Here is a 5,280-nt window from a genome sequence, read left to right on the forward strand (position 1 = left end):
CCCCCCGAGATGTGCTACCACTGTCCTCCTCCCCCCTGAGATATGCTACCACTGTCCTCCCCCCCCGAGATATGCTGCCACTGTCCTCCTCCCCCAAGATATGCTGCCACTGTCCTCCTCTGCCCCCCCCCGACTTACCGGAGCAGACTCCTGGGTGTCTTGCGGGGCCGGCGGGGGACATCTACGCAATACGTGTATACAACTTCCGGTGCCGGCACTGGATGTTGTATACGCGTATTGCGTAGATGTCCCCCGCCGGCCCCGCAAGACACCCGGGAGTCTGCTCCGGTAAGTCGGGGGGGGCAGAGGTAAAACGCATCGTGCGGACGGTCCACACGATGCGCTTAGACAACCTCCCGTGCCGGCACCCCCCCCGTGGGAAGTGCTGGCAGGGGAGGCTGTCTGAGCGTATCGGGGAGTAGGATGCAGGTCCCCTGCACCGCTGCGGGGGATCTGTATCCTAACCCCGCTGCCTGCCCGGCGCTAGACCCCGAATATAGGCCGCACCTATATTCGGCCTATATTCGAGCCAATACGGTATATATATATATATATATATATTGTGACGGATCGTCCTGTGCCCCAGACTGGACACATCCGCCTGTCAGCTCCTTCCCTCTCCCAGTATGCGGGCACGCTGTGGCTGTCCGAAGAAAGCAGTCACAGACCAGCACTTCCCTTAATCATGAGACAGGACTTCATGCTTTGAGGTTAAAACAGAACTCTCTTTATTACAAACACACAGAATTTATATACAAACCCAACCCCCAATCCTATCGGCCACATCCCATCACAAATCCCATCAGCCACATCCCCTCACAAATCCCATCGGTATACAGGGGATGTATCAGGTGAGGGGATTAAGGGATACAATGGGTTTCCCCCACCTGTTTTATCCCCCCTGTAGTGTGGGTGCCGTCTGGGCAGACAGGGCTGTGCTAGCTGATTAAGAGCCCCAGCCAGATTATAGGATCGTCTCTTTGAAGGCTGGAGCTGCAGCCACATTCAAACAGAGTACACATAAATATAATAATAATAACAACAGTGAAGATCAGACATGGTTCTTCACATTACTCCCCTCTTGTGCAAACGTCCGGCAGACACAGCCAGATCCCTAACGGATCAGCTTGAGGATGACCGGGCCTCTACTGTCTAGAGTCCTGCGGGGTAGGGAGAGCGGGTGTGCGGCCTCTGGGGCACCCTGGCAGCCCCATGTCAGTCACCCATGCTCCTGGGCCTGGCCCATAGTCAAAGGATAAGAGGCCAGCCCAGAAGCCCCTCCAGTGGGCAGCCCTCTTTAGTCTCCTCTGCAGGCATGGGAGACCTTTCTCCAGGGCTTCCTTTCCCCGCTGGGCCCTCAGCCCAGACTCGGCTCCCTCCCAACCTGACGGAACCCTCCCATGGTTACCCTGACTACCGGCTTGTCCCGAGTCAGCTCCACATTCCCCCACCCAAACAACAAGACCCCACTCCAAAGCAGCAGCAGTTTCACTTTCCCCTACCTGGCTCTCCGAGCTGGGGCTCGTTTTGCCCACTGGACCATGCCGCTGAGGAGGAGTGCCGGTTGCCCTTCCTGCTGGTTACTAGCACCAGGCTTGGGAAACTTGGAATGGTGTGCAATGGACTTTGTGAGTATATGTATGTATGTATGTGTGTGTATATATATATATATATATATATATATTGTTGCATTTTTTGTCCAATTTTGGTGTGTTACTTACTTTTAATAAAAATGGTTAACACATCAAAAAAAATCACACACACACTCATATACTCATTCATTTACTGTCATAAATCTACTCACCCTCTCCCCGGCTCCAGCAACGGCAGAACGCAGCGTTGGGTTTCCTCTCAGCCTCTGCTCGCCGACACAGACACGAGCAGAGGCTGTGTGCAGGCACGCCCCCTCCGTTGCCAGCAGAGACCAGCAGGGAGGAGGACGCGTTCTCAGGTTACTATGGGGACGCGTCTACTCCCTGCTGCTGCAGATAGACGCCGGCTCCGTAGAAGTTGCCATAGCAACGCGTCTCTCCGTATGATGTCATTTTGGCGCCAAATTCAAACTATAAAAGCCCCTTCCACTGAGAAATCATTGCTCAAGTATAAGCTAATTATTGCCTCTGTACCTAAGCGTTCCTGATTGATTCTACCTGTGTACCAGACCCTTCTTTGTGATTTTTGACCTACATTCCTTGCTGCCTGCCCCGACCATTGCGTGTGACCTGACCTTGTTTCTGGATTTTCCCTTTGTACCTCGCCTCGGACTTTGTGGTAGCCATCCGCTATTAGGAACCATCTACCTTTTTGGCTCATGGGTCAGCCGTGATAGTATACTTGAGCCACCACCATGGTTCCTGCAGGGCTTCAAAACACGCATTCTGACATGAATGATAAAATGGAGAGATTGGCCCAGATGATGATGGATATGCAGGCGCAGTACGGCAGTTTGCGCAATGAAGTATCAGATTTGAGAGATCAAGCAGCTTTCCCGCCTACACCTCCTGCTCCCCCTGCTCCTGTCGTGCCTGTACCTGAACTATATCATTCATTTGAACCACAGATTGTTGGAGAATGACGATCCTGTTCTTGACTCCTACTCCTCCTTTGTTATGGCTCGGTCCTCGTTAAATGATGATCCTCACCGTCGCTCCACTGCATGTTCTGCTTTAAGAGCTCTAGTCCAGGGCCGTCGTCCAGCAGAAGAGTACATCATTGAATTTAGATGTCTGGCCACGGATACCGAGTGGAATGAATATGCTCTTGCAGACCAATTCCGTCTAGGACTCTCAAATGCTATCCGGGATGAACTTGCACGTTGTCAGATTCCGGAGTCTCTAGAATCCCTCATGTCTCTGGCATTACCTATAGACAGGAGGCTTAGAGAACGTAGAGCTGAAAAGCAACGTCCCTGGACGCCTAGTTGGAGAGTGCCGCCTACTCGTCCTCACGAACAACCCTCTAGTCCTCCACCTGTACCAGCTGAACCTATGCAGATCGGATTGACCGGATCCTCAGTGGAGAGGAATCGTCGCAGGGATAATAATTTGTGCCTGTACTGTGGAGGAGATTCCCATCTTTTGTCATCCTGCCCGATATGGCCTAAGCAACCCAGGGGTGAGTTTCGACACATACGCTCTTGTGTATCCTCTATCATATCTGAGACGCCTACTCATTTGTCTATTCCTCTACGTCTGCAGTGGGGAACTCGACATCTCTATATTCAAGCCATAATTGACTCCGGGGCCAGCAGTAACATTATGGACAAGTCATGCATCACTAAGCATCACATCCCTACTTGTTCCAAGAAACATCCCGCATTTATTCAGACCATCGATGGCTCCCCTGTGTCTTCAGGACCCGTCGAGTTAGAGACAATTTCGCTGTCCTGTTCTATAGGAAGAAGGCATTCTGAAAAGGTTTCTTTTGATGTTATCCACTCTCCGTTATTTCCTGTCATCCTGGGACTCCCGTGGTTGAAAAAACACGATCCAGCCATCCAATGGTCCACCGGATGTATCACGTTTTCATCTCGGTTCTACACTTCACATTGCCTGGGCACAGCTCACTCCACGTTTAACACTCCACTACACAGAATTTAAAGAGGTTTTTGACAAAAAGGAATTGATTCCTTTCCACCTCACCGACCGTACGATTGTCCTATAGATCTCCTACCTGGATCCAAGATACCTTACGGCAGGATATACCCCCTTTCTGATACTGAACTCAAGGTCTTGCGAGAATATCTCGATGAACACTTGGCTAAGGGGTTTATCCGCCCTTTGACCTCACCAGCCGGGGCAGGAATCTTCTTTGTGGGCAAAAAGGATGGAGGTTTACGGCCTTGTGTGGACTACAGAGAACTTAATGCCGTCACCGTAAAGAATCGGTATTCTCTCCCACTTATTTCTGAATTTTTTGAACGTTTAAAACAAGCTACCGTCTTCACAAAACTTGACCTTCGAGGAGCGTATAATCTCGTCCGTATTAGGGATGGTCATGAATGGAAGACAGCCTTCCGTACCCGGTACGGTCATTTCGAATACCTAGTGATGCCATACGGACTCTGTAACGCTCCAGCTACTTTCCAGAACTTTGTCAATGACATTTTCCGAGATTTATTAGATACATTCATGGTGGTGTATGTGGATGATATTTTGATCTTCTCGTCTACTCTTCAAGAACATCGTGACCATGTTCGTCAGGTCCTTGACCGTCTTCGCACTCATCATCTGTTCGCTAAATTAGAGAAATGTCAGTTTGAGGCTACCCAGATTGAGTTTTTGGGGTTCTGTGTTTCCTCTAAGGGTATTGAAATGGACAAGAACAAGGTACGAGTGATTGAACAATGGCCACAACCACAGTCCCGTAAGGAGGTGCAACGTTTTATCGGTTTTGCAAATTTTTATAGACGTTTTATTAGAAATTTCTCCAAAATCGTCCTACCTCTCACGTCCCTTACATCTAAGACTGTCAAGTTTCTGTGGAATACAAGCGCCATGGAGGCTTTTACCACTCTAAAACAAAGATTTGTGTCTGCACCAATCCTCGTTCATCCTAATCCTGACCTACCTTTCTTGGTGGAGGTGGACACCTCCATGGTGGCTGTAGGCGCTATCCTTTCCCAAAGGCAAGGAAGTAAAGACTTGCTTCATCCTGTGGCTTTCTATTCACGTAAACGAACGGCTCCTGAAAGGAACTATGACGTTGGGATCGGGAGTTGTTGGCAATTAAGTGTGCATTGGAGGAGCGGAGGCACCATTTGGAGGGGTCGCAACACCCATTTCTCATCTTTACCGATCACCGCAATCTAGAATATCTGCAGAGAGCTAAGAGGTTGCGCCCTCGTGCGCCAGGTGGTCCCTTTTCTTCACAAGGTTCAATTTTCATATCACGTACAGACCAGGAAGCAAGAATGGCAAAGCTGATGCTCCCTCCCGTCAATTCTCTAATGGACCTGATCACCCTAACCCAACTCAACCAGTAATACCTCCTACACACTTTCTGGTTACGAAAAAAGACTTTCTCAACTCCCTTCGGGACTATTTTCAAATCAGAGATAATCATCCGACTCAACCTCATACTGTAAAACGAGAAGGCCTTTTTTACTATCAAGACAGATTGCTGATTCCACCTTCATTTGTGCACGACGTACTACAAATGTGTCATGACGCACCTTTGGTGGGACATCCTGGGATAACAGGAACCCTTAATCTACTCCGTCGCCGCTTTTGGTGGCCCCACATGGTATCTACTGTGAGAGACTATGTAAAGACATGCCAG

The sequence above is a fragment of the Sceloporus occidentalis genome, unplaced genomic scaffold (assembly GCF_023333645.1).
Source record: "Sceloporus occidentalis isolate IW3139 unplaced genomic scaffold, rSceOcc1.0.p SCAF_415, whole genome shotgun sequence".
Classification (NCBI taxonomy): Eukaryota; Metazoa; Chordata; class Lepidosauria; order Squamata; family Phrynosomatidae; genus Sceloporus; species Sceloporus occidentalis.